At 42.8% G+C, this 16,028-nt stretch overlaps 1 protein-coding gene across 1 annotated transcript in view; it reads left to right on the top strand.

The window, feature by feature from the left end:
- Nucleotides 1-1,573: 1,573 nt before the first annotated feature.
- The window catches only part of LOC111863131 (transcription factor SOX-21), a 102,565-nt gene continuing 88,110 nt past the window's right edge, over nucleotides 1,574-16,028 (top strand). Inside the window, exon 1 of the mRNA XM_023849168.2 lies at nucleotides 1,574-1,892. The gene's annotated coding sequence lies outside the window, so the exon portion shown is untranslated. The remainder of the gene's footprint in view (nucleotides 1,893-16,028) is intronic.

Raw genomic sequence — 16,028 nt, forward strand, 5'->3', positions numbered from 1 at the left:
ACAAGCTGACAGTCTCTTTGTTCTGTTGCCTAGTGATTATTGGGAGTGGCTGCCACATTCATCGGTGTTTTCTGTGAGGTTCGAACCAAGTATTTAAAGCTGCCCACAACATATACATGAACCACCCCCATTCCCGAAACTCTGGAGCTGCGTCCTCGTGATCGGACGATCCCCGCGCAAGGAGGGTGAGCCCTGAGAAAACCTAGAGATCCTCTGAGGTTCATTTAAAAACATCAATAATTCAAAGACGTCAAATATAGGCCTACAAGAGAATAGAACTGTAGCATGAAGTTACATTTGTTTACTATACTGAGGCCACGGAAAGAAGTTCCATGGTAAATTCTCACCCTGCCCTCCCAACTGTTACGCTCCCCACCATAGCGTACTTCTCTTTATTCCCCTCGAGTCGCCTAGCCCAGCGTTTCTCAACTGCCGGGCTGTGGCCCGGTACCGGAGAGCAATCTGACGAATGCTGAGAACCACTGAGCTAGCCAGTCACTCCACAGAGATGCTGGTAGCGTTGACCTACACTGGCTCGCCGCCTTCTTCTGCTAGTTTCTTGCTTGGCTTACTATCCGACCTTGAAGACGGAGGTGTCACTTTACAACGAAACGTCGTTTGACTTTCGGTAGAGTACGTGATGTTATATCCCAGAAGATAAAATTCTTCATAACCCCCGCAGTGGGAACCCCAAATCCTAGACTGTGCAGGGGTGTGTGTTGATTGAGAGCAGAATGCTGGAAGACAGACCAACTGCGCGACTATCAGCTCCTCAAGTAGGACTATGACCTATGCAGTTATTTACTACATGTAGGTCTCGAGGTCGCGATGAAGTGTTACCGCAAGGACCCGCGAAAGCAGAGACCTGTTACTGCAGTAATGAAGTTGCCTGTAGGTCTAATTCGGTTATTGTGCGAACACGATAAGTCAACATTGTGCTCTGAATGACTGCCTTTAGCTGCCCTACAATGGGATGTTTCCTACATGGCCGGCTGCTTCAAGCAGTTTCATGTTGCAATTGTTCCCCCTTCTTGGCAACCACAACAGCGCATGGCTGTTAGAACAAACGTCCCTCTTTTGTTACTTCCAGTCTTCCACTTTTTTGTTTTGTCATTGTGGTAAAAGAAAAAAAAACAAACAACTCCCATTTTATGTTGTAAAGGCGAGCCATCCCTCCGCTACAGTGATTCCACCTGAAGGTGTATTATTACAATGGTATTACATGAAAAGAAATCATACCTTTCTTTTTATTTCCCCGAATAAGAATTGGAGGGAAGTACCTTAAGTAACAACCAATCAGAGTTATGGTTAGGTTGAGATAGACAGCCGGGTAATACATTTTGTACACGCCTACCTCGTACGTGATTGGTTGCTTCGTATGATGATGTCATTTAGAGTGGGAGTTGCGGTTTAGGTATAGAGTGGGGATAAAGATGTTGGAAGGGCGCTTTTCGGTGGATCCCTATGAAAGAGGAATGCATGTACGGGAGATTGCTGGGAAAGCTAGGGGGATTTGGCTCTTTGCAGCAGAGAATACAGTGCTTACTGGGCTCGGTAAGTCAGTAGGTTTCAGACGCTGACACGGGGGGGTTTAGTTTATTGTTGACGTGACAAGTGTTTACAAAAAAAAACCAAAGACAAAAGAGCACCTATTAGTGATAAGTGACGTACAATTTTTAACAGTAATTATTTTTCTTGTTCCTGTTGATTTATTCGCGTGTGTGACTGTGTGTGTGTCTGTGAGTGCTCGCGGACGATTTTTATTGGTTTATTGCATTATCTCGGAGTTAATTCCCATCGCTTGTTCGAGTGGATATCACGGGACGGTTCGAAACGTATCGTTTCACCACGGAGTTGGACCTGCACCAAAGGGCAACCGGCCACCTCATAAGGTATGTCTGCGTGAGAGCTGTCAGAATACACCAACAGGGCTATTTAAATGACATTTCACCAGCCAAAATATTAGTATGTCTCTACGGCATAGGGGCGCGGAAACCACTGAATATTATTGCAGCGTGCGCTGTCGCTTGTATCGGATGAGCATTCAGCCGCGAGTGTTCGAAACCAGTAGTCTCCGCAGGGGTAAAGGTGGGTGAGGCTTCCCGCTCAGATGCATGCAGTGCCAAAGCGTGATAATGTACGGGGTTCCCTGTCTAGCATACGCATAGAAATAAAGGTGCTTTTCTGGTGTAGATAACAAAAAATAATCTAAACATGAAAATCAAGAAGTTCAGTTTTTCATGAAAACATCGGCGCGCAGACTTGACTAATTCTGATCTATGCTTCATACAGAACTCATGGAATGTCTAATACATAACAGCAACAAACAGCGAATGCAGGAAGAAGTCACAAAACTTTGTGCAGATAAAAACTGCACGGACCCCATGGGCAAATTACGTCGGTACTAAGAAAAACAACTAAAATTTTATAATATCGAAAACGAATTATAATGTGAAGTTTAATACACATTTTAAAGTTAATTTTATAATCAGTATTTTACTAATCGAATTTAATTTACACTGCAAATAATAGGCTTAGTTAATCATTTACGTAATAAAATACATAAATCGTAAAACTTGAAGCACATTACATCAAACTCGAAATATTTTACTAATCTAACGTAATAAACAATTACAATAAGTGTAAAATAAAAGTGCTTGTCAAACAAATTATCCTATTATTCTATTCTTAACGATCTTCAAGGATGAACTTTACCGGCTCGCAAACACCGCTTCTGCTAGGACATTTTCAGTTTCTATAATAGTCGACTGGCAAAATGAATATACAGTCATATCTTCATGCAATCCTTTTATTTCGATTTCATGCCAGCTCTGACACTTTTCATGGCTTCTCCTACATAAAACTGGATTAATAGGCCCGAAGCATATAATTGAACTCCGCCAATGACGATCCAATTTAAGCAGCCCATGATTTCTCCCACTTCTCATGAAGACAGATTATTCGAAATTGACACCCAGACTGATTTCGGAGTTGATTTCTTTAGTCAAATTGATCTGTTTAAATAAATATCACGTCAGGAAGGCGCAGGCCCTGTGGCTTGTGGAGGTATAAATCCACACGTTTCTAAGCTGAGCACTACATGAGGGCGAATTATCAGAATCATGGCCCGCCCGTTTAACCCCTCGGGGAACGAGCCCCCAGAGCTCCTACCCATTAAGTAAGAAGCTCCGTCGATCTGGACGAGGTGACGAAGAGATAAATCCCTAATAGTGCCGGCAATTCGGACCCCGTTGATTGGCAGAATTTGATAGCACCACAGCACTACATCTCCACCACCTCTGGAAGTGACTGGGTAAAACGGGATAACGGAAGATTTTGGCTAGCCAAGTCGCAATGACCAACCTGTCGATTTAAGTAACACGCCGTTTTGTATCCTCTCATTAGGCTTGCAGTCCTACAGAAAACAAAATTCCTTTCCCAAGCAATAAAGTAGGCACCTGTCAGCGGTTTGGCTGAGTAATTATCTTCATGGATTCAAAACTCGGCCTGCATATTGGGACTGATGACCCCGGCGGTCTGGCTTCGGGCAAGAAATTACTCTTCAGCAAATCCTATAAGACCTAGTCTATCCAATAGTATATGCTACAGAACTTGAGCTCTTTTTTTATTATTGCCAGTGGGGTGGGACTACGTCCCTTGTACTGCGGCCACTTCTGGTCTATTGTACCAGCCCCAGATGATAGGTGAGGGTGATTCTGGAGCAATTGGTGGAATGAAGATTGGCAGGGGAAACCGAAACTCGGAGAAAACCTGCCCCAGAGTCACTTTGTCCACCACAAATCTCCCTTGACCAGAACCGGGATCGAACCCGGGCCTCCACGGTGGGAAGCCAGCGACTAACCGCTTTAGCTAAGGCGCGGCCCTAAACTTAAGCTACTATATATTTCATGTAAGATTTGAGATTTGATGTTTGAGATTTTCACAGCGCTGACTATAAAGAATGCCGTCTTCTGAGATGTGGGCCGTGTAGATCTTGTGTAAACCGACGTTTCAGAGGAACGTATCGCCTCCATCTTCATGGTAGAAAAATCCGCCAGCGAGGGATCAGCGTGAGCAGGTGGCTACAGATGTTTATGAAACGACGAACCGTATCCACCGCAAGGCTTATCGTTCAAAATTTACTTTTATTTTTATAAAAATTAACTTTTGTTCTGAAGTTTGTGAGACCTATGTATGTTATATGATGTTAGAAATTAATTTGTATATTTTATCTTCACCGAAAGCTTCTGGCTAATTAGCAGCAGTGGACTCTTCTTCGGGATGACAATGCGGCCAGAGCGTAAAGCTAAAAACTCTCCACTTACTATCGAGGTTAAAAATTCGCGAACATTTTGCGACATCATAAGCCGGCGCGTTTAAGCTAAATATAACATTCATCCTTACACTGTCTCCAGGTCTCGTTAGGGCACTTACTAACTTCCTGCATTCTTACGGAACTGGTTACATTAAGGAAGGAGTCTGGGAACTGTGTAGGCCTGCTGAGTAGAATACGAACGCAGCAGAAAAAAAAATTGTGGAGAAAATTACGTAATGGAGGAACTTTATAATTTGTGCTCTTCACCAAATATCTCACTATTCGACTGACCAAACCAAGCAAATGTGATGGGTGAAATATGTAGTACGCATGGAAGAGATGAGAAATGCCCACGAAATTCTAATAGGTAAAACCTGAAAGAAAGAGAACATTTACGAGATACTAGTATAATAATAGTTAGATAATATTAAAATGGATGTTAAAGAGATTGTGCGGATGTGGATAGGATTAATCTTTCGACGGGGTAGCTAGAATTGAGCTCTTTAAATACCATAAATAATCTTAAGATTACACCCGTGCATGATGTAGGGAACTTCTAGACTAGCTGAACGACTGTCAGCTTTTCAAGAAAGACTACCTCATGCGGCTGCTTTCGTATGCTCAGGCAGTACATAATTTACACATTTTTAATTTATTGATTGAAATTAATGGAGGCAAAATCAACATAATATTGTACAGCTTTTACAATCAAATATCTAAAGCACAGTGGTAACGGGGGGCACGCTGTAACGTAGTTCGTTGAGGCACTGTGTTACAAGACGGAAGGTCGCGGGTTCGATTAGCATTTTAAATTTGCCTAATCCTTCCAGAAGCAATATGGTTTTCCTGGGGGTAAAAGGCCGTCGGTGCGTAATTCTGGCATCCTCACTGTCATCTGTGAGCCGATTTTCTAGAAAATGTGGGAGCCTCGACGTCTCACAACCCTATGGGCCTCCACGGCCTGTTTTTTCCTTCAATAGCATTAGCCAATATCTTTATTTGACACCCAGGGCGCTTTCACTGAAGTAGGAACTAATTTCTGAATATTATTCAGATAATTTCACGCTTCAGAAGGTTAAAGGAACAAACGAGCCTAAGATAGTACAAAGTCAAGGTTAATTTTCCATATATCTCGTTGTATACTTAATTATGCCGTCATAACAGCAACACAGCCATAAAATAAATTAAATTGTAAGAAAGTGCTTATAAAATTTTAATTTTATTGCTAAAAGTAAACAAATGAAAACTTTCGTGTCATTCAATTATAAATTGAGGCCTTGAAGGAACCACAGAATATTACTCATCCGCATACTGCTACGTGGATGGCCGGGCAAATTGTCAACATTCTTGAAATGCAAAAATGAATAAAAAATTTAGGCTGACATGTTTAAAAAGACTACATATATATTATAACGCAGAACTGAACAATTATAAAATTATTGACATGTCTACGGGTGATTGATTATAGACGTTTTATTTTTCCGGATTGGATGATTGGATAAATTGCACCTTATACATTCACGCCACTCGGGACTACAGGCTATACAGCGCCGTCTCTGATCTACACACTTTCCAGTCTTTACTAGTCGTATCCTGGTAACGGATTTATAAGAGTCCATCACTTCAAATCACGCATAAAGTCATCCTGTCAACTTCTAACGCATTTCCTGCCATTATTCTGCGTCAGACAATTCCGAAGACTCTACTCGGGTAATTCCCTTACCCATGAGCTCATATCTTGGCAGGCTGGCGTCTCGAAACTCCACTTTTCACTTCTTGATTACTGTTCTATATTTTTCTAAGCTGCCGAACGCTTCTTCATAACCACTTTGCAAGGACCTTGCAGAAAACGGGCTCCAATTTTAAGGAGGTCTGTTTACTTATCCGTTCCCTAGCAGTTGATGCCCTATTGTTGCGCTAGTTGGTTCCCACGGGAATGTGTTTACCGAGTCGTTGCCTAGCAATGGGTCTATACGTCACATTGTTTTTGTTCATTGCAATACAGACACCTTTTGGAAATGGCGGTTGTTACGTATTGGCATTGGCAAAATGGCATTAGTGAGATCAAACTGTTTTTGGAAATTTGGGGTTAGAGGATTCGAAATCGCTGCTAACTCTCGCCAAAGCCTGAGTACAAACAAAATTGTTGCTGGAAGTCTGAATAGACTAATAGACACTAACAGAGAAACCAAGGCGCTGGCGGAAGGGTAGTATTAGAATTAGTCATAAAGTAGGATGGGATTAAACTTGCCAACACAATCGTGTCTCGTAGATCTCATCTCCCTTGATGCAGAAGCGACCGATTGGTTTCTACATGTGCACTCCCGAAGGAAAAAATTCCCAAATTTTTATTGCAATCTCTTCCGTTGTAACATAAAAATTATCATTTTTAATATTATCATTCAAATCACCCCGATTTCTCGCGTTGGTTCTTTGTATTGTGACGTATAGTCCGTTGCCAAGTAGTGACTCCGTAAACAGGGACCGTTTCGGGGAAACAATCAGGTAAACACGTTTCCGTTGCTATGCAGTAGATTATTAATAATATAGCTACTGGAGGCAACAATAGAAGAGTTCCGTGCCCAGGAAACTGTTGAGCTTCGAGACGCCCACCTGCCACAATATGAGCTTGGGAGCGGAGGAGTTGAATTGCGGAAGTGAGACATCAGAATTAGTGAGCGCAGTTCAGTGGAGTTGAAAGTCTTCTGTGTGCTGCAGTGCAGTTATATTTAGCGTGTGTGATTCAGTGAGACTGTTATACTCCCTGCGATAAACACCGTTGCCAGGAATCGGATAGTGGAGGCTGTATTCAATTGAGGGCACTAATGAATTGTAGAATGTGGGTAGTAACGATAGCGCTGTGCTGCGTGTAGATACGAGTTGATTGTATAAGTGTAATAAATCTAATCATCCCATCCAAAACCCGTTAACAGTCACTCCTACACGTGACATTATAAAATATTGCGACGTATTTACGCTATACAGGACATTCCCTCCCCAGCTAAATCTCGCCAGCGTTGCTTGTGTCAACAGCGGTGTCGCGTGTTACGTCACAGTGGGAAGTGCTGTTACGTCACCGCGGGGAAGGGGCGGAGTGTTGACTGGCCTGTTACCGTAGCAACGACAGAGCTCGATGTTGTTACGTCACCGCTGGCTGGGGAGGGGTGTCCTACATAGCGCAAGTACGTCACAATATTAACAAACATTAAGCCTGTATGCGGGCCTACTTGGAAGAGAGAAGATGGGGACTGGAATAATTCACGCTGAATTTAAGAATGGTTTTTGAACTAAAATATATAAAAATTCTTCTTAGGTATATTTTTGCAGTTCATTCAATGACAGCAGCATGGGATAAGTCACACATTAACACGATATATGATCATAAACGACAGAATGTCACAGCTGGTTGCAGGCAACCCAAACGTGCGGTTGACGGACAACCAAATGCAAGTGCTACCGAAACTAGTCAACCAGGGAGAGGAGTTGACTTAGTTGATCCTGTGTCTTGTGTGTTTAGTCTTCCAATTGCTGTATTAAATTATATTTGCAATTCCTGTGAAATTTTAAGCTTCTAGTTAAAAGGTTTAACCTTGCTAGACACGTCTTGAGAGAACCATTTTCACTGCCCTACATCCCTTAGACCTTCAAGTGGTTTAAATGACTCAGGGTTATAATCAATAGGACAGGTTATAATAATACATACCTAGTAGCTGTTTCCAATTAATGATGATTTTAATGTGCATGTAAATTATTTATATGTAATTAATAATTTAACTTTTTGCATAAATTGTTTTTGTTTTAAGCATACATTCATATTTCTCAGAAAATTATACAAATTGAACATAGCCTAGCCACTCAGTGATAATAAATAGTTTCTGTTTATTCTCATTTTTTATTTTTCTTACGTTCAATTTTTTCGCCTGAAAATCATCGCCTTTAAATATGACCGTATTATAACATGATAGAAAATATGAGGACTTGATAGTGCTTACAAAGTATAGAGATTTTTATATATTACGACTGAATACCAGAACGTGTTTTAAGACTTCGGATCTGACGGAAAAATATGAATAACAAACATTCGATGTTGATTCCCGGCGATACCAGACTTTCTGAGAAGCAGTGGGTCTGGAACGGGGTCCACTCAGCCTCGTGAAGATAATTGAAGACCTATTTCAAGCGGCTCCGGTCTAGAAAACCGAAATTAACGCCGTGGGGTTCCGTTGCGCTGACCACGCGACACCTATCCGCAAAAGTTGGCACTAACTTTGCCGGAAAGCGGCGGACGCTCGGTCGGTATAGTTCGTTTGCGGACTACAGACCTCAGAGTTCTTTTGTTTTGTTTGTGTGTCCGTTATTATAAACTTCACAGAGGTACCGAATATATTTTGCGAGGACAATCCAAACGAATGAATTGTCTACACCTAGGGCACATGATTTGGAGAGGAAAGTGTAGCAAAAATTTTATACTTTACTGAAAATTTTCGGTGAGCTTTATTAAGAAAGGAGGAGCAGGAATGGCTCAGTTGGTACATCGACGGGCTACGAGATTGACGGTCGTGTTTCGAATACCAGCAGGGACAAGTAATTGGGCAACTAAGTTCATTACATGGATGAAAGACGGAAGTTTTCAAATCGTTCAATAAAACAAAATAGTTTTCTGAAGGAAAAGAGTGGCTTATCCTAAGCTTCATCGGATTTCTTTTCGCCACCAGATTATCTGCCATAGCATAATCAAAATCATCGGTACTGGGCGCCGCTGTCAACAGGTTTCATTGTTTCTTGAACTCCTGGAGCAATTGCTGACCATGTGTTCACCCCATTTTAAATTTTTGACATTACACCACGAGCTGCAGACGGTCCGTCATAGCAACATACGCCTGGAACAGTAACGAACAAAATAATTGCAACGCAAACATAGGGTGTACTGAAAAGTTAGAAATTATACCGTCCCTTGAAGGAAGTAAGGAAGGTCGCGACACTAATGAGTATCCCTTAACTAGACCCTCCACAGGGGAAAGAAATAACGAGCCAGAAAGGGCCCAACTGACGACAGCTGTGTGTAAAGGGCGCCGAAATACAAGAAGCAGATTTTTTTTTAATTCGTTTAGTGGGTCACGGCTGACAGTGATTGGCCTATTGCAGCCTGCTCCGGGTGATTATGATGATAAAGAATTTGGTGGAATGAAGATTGGTAGGGGAAACCGAAGTACTCGAAGAAAAAACCACCCCAGCGCTGCTTGGTCCACCACAAATCGCACTTTGCCAGACCCTGGATCGAACCCGGGCAGCCGCGGTGGGAAGCCAGCGAGTAGCCGCTTGAGCCATGGCGCGGCCAAGCAGAGCTCTTAGTTGCAAGAAGCTAACGAGAAAAGAACTCATAAGGAACTCGCCAGAAGCGAGAACAGAGAGAGAGTAATATGATTTCTCTCAAATCAACAGAGAACAAGAAATTAGCTGTTTGTACGGTTTCTGTGGTGCTGACTGGGCCAGTGGTACCGAAGCTGAGGGTGGAGTTTGCAGGCCAAGGTTTCACGATACTTGTGTCCCATTGCATCGAATAGGAAAGAAAAAGAAAATGGAAATTTTGTATGAAGATGTGGTTCAAAAAAGCACCGTTCAACGATTTTGGCAGCACGTTAGCTAGATCACGTAGAACCTCCTGTTATCTTGAGACAGGTGCTGTCAGGTGCTGTATGTCCAGATTTATGAATACATTTCTATCCGGACGATTACACTGAATAATAAAATATAAAACACAACTATAAAACCACGTAAATAGACAGTATTTTTTATACTTGAACAGAAGGCAGGATAACGTTATGCGTACACCGGCGGACGGCGGGCCGAATGACCGGCGTTGGATTCGCGGGAGAGCAGGACATTTTGCTCTCTGCAGACTTGTTCTGGCTCCTCTACAATCGGCACCGGGGGCTCTTCCCCGCACTTAAAGCCCGAAGCGTGAATCTGACCACTCTCCTTCAACTGCTGTCAAGATCAAGAATAAGTAGATCTATATATCCTGTCCCCCATACGCCTTCATGGAGTAGTGATTTATTAGCTACGCTTAGGGAAAACTTTCTGTTATACCTTAACAAGAACATTAGCACCATGACAGTTTAAGCATTCGCCCTATATCTTCAGTTCTGCCACAAGGCACAATAGAGCACTGTGGTCGCTGTGAAAAGGCCAATAAAGTCCACCCCTTATACATTCATTCATTCAGTTCTGCTCCAGGTATTGCCTGTTAAGTACAAAATTATCCCTCAAAGAGGCCTTGGACGCCCATAGGGCTATGACACTTTGAGGCACCCACATTTTCTAGACAAAGAGTACGCATATGGTGGTGAGGTTGTCAGTCTTATGCGCCGGCCGCCCTTTATCCCCAGGAAGATTCCTGGTACACATTTCTGTTAGAGGCTGAGTCCACTCCAGGGCCATAGTGCGACTGGAAGGATTAGGTCAATTGAAAAATCCAGTGTCCTCATTGGGAATCGAAGATACGACCTTCCGTCCTTTAGCATAGCGCCTCAACCAACTACGCTACCGCGTGCCCCAGAACATACTTGGTATTCATTATCGGGATTGGGAAGAGGACACACGCCCCAAGAACCCCTTGTGTGCCCCTGTTATAATTAGGGCCTTTCAAAAGAGCACTGTACCCAGTGTTAGAGCCAGAACCTACTTTACTGCGGCTAGTAAAGAGGATCTTCACTCAGTGGGCAGTCAAAGCGTGTGGGTAGGGGGCTTCCCCGTTTTCTCCACTGTCCGCGAGGCCCACATCATGTACGTGCCGTCAGAATGCGCGGTGGCCAGTTAGCAGTTCCGTGCCATTCTGCACTGCTGCCTCTTTCGGAGTTCCTTGATTATTTCTGCCGTGTTGACAAAGAGTGCTGGAGACCTGTTTTCATGATGACCTCAAGTAAACTACGCTACGAGTGACGATGTGATGCATAACAGCCCTATCACAAATTTTCCGCTTGGAAGACCCATCACGGTAAACCTAAATACAGAGGATTTGCAAGAATAAATTTCCAAGATGAACTGAACTATTTAAAGAGAGATAATGGAGATTCGTACGGCGATACCGGTGCTATGTATGGGCAGTATTTATATACGGTACTGTTACTCTTGTCAAAATGCGTTGGCACGGAACAGTTGCGTTCTTCAAAAGCGGCAAATCCTCTTTACACACGTGATTATGGAACACGGGAAATATCGAAGTACTAGATAAGTTGTCCATGTGCTTAACTAATTAAGCATTACACCATGAAGGCGTATGGGAGAGTGGAATTATAGATCCACCTTTTTCTTGATCTCGGCACTAGTCAGAGGTGATTGATCAACTTCATGCCCCGGCTGCTTTACCCACGGTACCCATTGGATAGGCTGTATGGTTCCCAGAGTCATTTTATAAAGTGTAGAGATGATAAAATTCTTGATCCTACCGGGACTCGAACTACTACCTTCGTTAACCAGTCACTATACTGACTGTGTTATAAAGAGACCTAATTATACATAATGATATGTCAATTGAACTGAATGACGTAATAGTGGAACTTAGGCTTGCCGATGAGAATTGTGAAACAGGTCACGTGGTTACGCGTTACTTCCTGACTCCGGTCCCCTGAGGACCTTAGCCCCGCTAAGTTTCCCCACTGTACGGCTTTACCTCACATATTCACATTCAGTTCATATATACCAATCTGTACGTTTTCCGGTTGTCTCAGCATGGAACTTCCCAGTTCTCTTCCAATGTCCGTCTTATTATTAAAAAATTTCTTAGCAACTCTCGTTTGATTTCATTATAACTTAAAGATCAGTGAAACAGTTAAGTTGTTCTGAGAGGGTTTTCGTGACTCTGAAACATGCTTCAGTGAGCCTCGTTAAAACGGGATCAGTGTTTGAGGTTTGAGGTTTGATATTAGACAGTAAATGGGACTATTAAGATTTCGGTCTTGTGGGATGAAGGTATGTAGTGACAGATGGAAACCGACGTTTAGGAGCAACCAGGTCACTCGATCTTCAACGTAGAAGAAACAACAATATTCATCAAATTTACCAGTTCTTATGAAACGGCCGCGCTATAGCTCAAGCAGTTAGTGGCTGGTTTCCCACCGCGGCCGTGCGGGTTCGAGTCCGGGTCTGGTCAAGTGGGATTTGTGGTGGACAAAGTAGCGTTAGGGCAGGTTTTCTCCGAGTACTTCGGTTTCCTCTGCCAATCTTCATTCCACGAATTGCTCCACAATCACCCTCACCTATCATCTGGGGCTGGTACAATAGGCCAGAAGTGGCCGCAGTAAAAGGGGCTTAGTCCCACTCCACTGGCAATAAAAAGATTTCATGAAATATATTCTGAAATAATTACAAAAATTTGTCAGTTGAGCGGTCACCCCATAGAATGGTTCCCACTTAATTCCGAAAAATGTCAGATCCTACGTTACGAAATCAGGTAAAAGTTCCTTAGATTTCACAAATGGCAAACAACAATGAGATAGCTCATTATTAATATATTTTATTGTATTTATTTGTTATTCCAGAACAGTGTCTGTAGCTGAAGATGTATAGAGCAAAGTGCTGGGGTGATTATTGAATAACACATTGCAAAGCACATGGAAAGAAGCGGCGACGGCTTAAATTTCGGTACACCTGAAGTACCCGAAGAAAGCCACTGAAACTTCACACATGATAGCCGGTCTCCGAGACAAATTCGAAAATGGAGCCTTCCGAAAGCGACGTTCGTTAATACGAACATGAAAGAAGGCTGACATTTTCATAGTTGAACGTAATGTTATAGTAAGGTTATTTTGTTCGGAGGAGGTAACTGAAAATTCTATCAGTAGAGCCCGCTTTCCGAATGAGGCTCGAAACGAGACTTCCAGAATACGAACCAGGAAATGCGAACTGCTGCATCAGACGCTCCAGTGTGTCATCCTTTTGTAAATATGTCCCATGATGCCGAATATACAGACCTAAAGAAGCAATGAACAGAAAATGAATTATAAGTGTACGCAATGTGTTTATTTTCGTGAATTGCACAGACGGCGCGGCGTGTCTGCTGCTCGGAGGCTAGCAGCTGCAGTCCCTGTACACAGCTACTGTACCTGTGCATGCATTACGCAACGAAATGCAGCCATGTGCCTAGAATTAATGCTTAAGTCTCTTTATTCAAATTAAACAAAATTACAGTAAGAGAAACATTTAAATGTGGCAGTGGCATTTTTGCACGTTAAACCGAAAGATTATTATAAATTAAGGATAGTTCAATCGCGTTCTTGAAACCCCTTCTGGACCAAAGAAATCTGATTTAGAAGGACCAGAAGTTATCGAACGAGGAGCCTAGGGACATCGAATAACCCAAACGGTGACAAAGAGACAAAGGCTCCTTTCCGTTTCAACGTTACCTACAGATCGTAACGACTTAACCCTGCAAAATTTATGACTGAAACTGAATTTAAATACCTGGCCTGTCAAGGAAGGAGGCCTATTAATGGCCTATTTTGCGAGCATGGTAGCATCTTCCATATGCTTCCCGTTCATTAGCAAATTGTTGGAACGGACGGCTCAGCTGGGCCCTTGCCCGTGAGGAAGACTAACATCGTCCGGTGGCCGCGCCATAGCTCAAGCGGTTAGTCGCTGGCTTCCCACCGCGGTGGACAGGGCTCGATCCGGGGTCTGATCAAGTGGGATTTGTGGTGGACAAAGTGGCCCTGGAACAGGTTTTTCCGAGTACTTCGGTTTCCCCTGCCAATCTTCATTCCACCAAATAAGTCCACAATCACCCTCACCTATCATCTGGGGCGGGTACAATAGGCCAGAAGTGGCCGCAGCACAAGGGACTTAGTCCCACCCCACTAGCAATAAAAAACATCGTGCGGTATTAAAACCTTAATTAACTCAATAACTAATTAATTCCATGGATTAGTCGTACCTAGGAAAGTAACGCCCACTCAGTTACACACGAAATTCTCTTGCCTTTAACCCGAAGATTCATTATCATATTCATAAAAGCCCAACACTAGTCATTAACCTGAGCCAACTGAATCCAATTGACATCCCTTACTCTTAAGCTAAATGTAAAGTTGTCCCTGTACTTAACGAATTAAGGACTACGCAGTGAAGGCGTATGGGGGAGTGGTTGTATAGATCCACATTTTCTTGACCTCGGCATTAGCTGGAGATGATTGGTCAGCTTCACGCCCCTACCTATTTACCCCCGGAGAACGAGTCCCCTACACCCATTAGATAGGTGGGCCCCAGAGTCGGTCAAGGAGAAGAAAATATTCTGACACTATCGGGAGTCGAACACCTACCCCTTGGTCCATACCGTAGCCCGTCGCTCTACCGACTGCACTACTCCGACTCAACATCTCTTACTCTTATTTTTCTAAAATCACATAAAGTGTTATTGTACTCATACCTCATATATTGTGGTAGTAACGATTACCTGTATAATCGAGTATTATGTGGCGTTCCCTAATGGTGATTTTGTATAATCGCCAGTTACTATTCACAATATTTCTGTAGTATATACACGTATATGTATATAAATGTTGCATTCATTATATAAGAACAATTTAAAATACTTGCTGTTAGTGAATTTGAGCGAGACTGCAAACTAATTAACTGGATAGAGGAGAGTCCTTCTTGACACGCTAATTGTCGCTCAGCTGGTGAAAACCTGCCCCAACCCTTTAGGCCTACTGAAGTCCAAGTTCTTACTATTGTGAACATAATGACCTGATGCTTGTGTAAACAACTGCAAAATTATTTCGGACGTGATGTCATAAACTGATCAGCGTTCTCAACGTACCAAAGAGAAGCGTAAGTCCTATAAGTACAGTGGTTACGTGTATATCTTAGAATGACTAGCCATCCTGTGTAAACAGGTTTAATGAAAATAATCCAACCTCTTGGGCTCAACGGAGGAAGGAACTTTCTTTAAAACTGTTTATATATAGTACATTTATTACCGGTTTTAAAGTTTAAAAAATGCACTTTGCCCTCAGAGTTCAGGCCTAATTATGTCTTTCGTACTCTTTAAATAAACAGGAATAATTTCTCTAAGCTACACTGCAACAGGTTCTCCAGATTGGGAGTTTAAGGCAAGACTGACGACCTTGCTCTGTAAAAGAAACGTTGCGAAATTCAAAGAAAGGAAAACCGGACGACCTAATTCAGAAAAAGTCACAGAATCTTCTAAGGAACACCATGGCTCAAAAAAGGCCGTTTTGGCTATGATGATGATGCATTAATCAATCAATCTTCGTTTCGGAAACTGCATTTTATGTGCGGGAGAACCATTCTTTTCATACAATTTTGCCGAATTTCACGCTTCAAATATTTAAACTGAATATAGAGTTTCTTATCAAAACTAACCTCAGTTAGCCGGTAATACAATCGAAGTTCAGTAGACAACAATACAATAATAGTTTCAGTGAGTCTCATATGTAAGGTAAGGTAAAGTTGTCCCTGTGCTTAACTAATTAAGCACTACGCCATGAAGGAGTATGGATGACTGGATCACATTTTCTTGACCTCAGATTTAGCTGGAGGTGAGTGGTAAGCTTTACGCCCCGGTCGCTTTACCCCCGGGGAAATAACTCCCGGTACCCATTGGATAGGAGGCGGTGTGGGCCCCAGAGCCGGTCTGGGCGACGTGAAGAAGAGGAAATTCTTGATCCCACCGGGACTCGACTCCGACCCTTCGGCC

The sequence above is a fragment of the Cryptotermes secundus genome, unplaced genomic scaffold (genome assembly GCF_002891405.2).
Source record: "Cryptotermes secundus unplaced genomic scaffold, Csec_1.0 scaffold6, whole genome shotgun sequence".
NCBI classification, from domain to species: Eukaryota; Metazoa; Arthropoda; class Insecta; order Blattodea; family Kalotermitidae; genus Cryptotermes; species Cryptotermes secundus.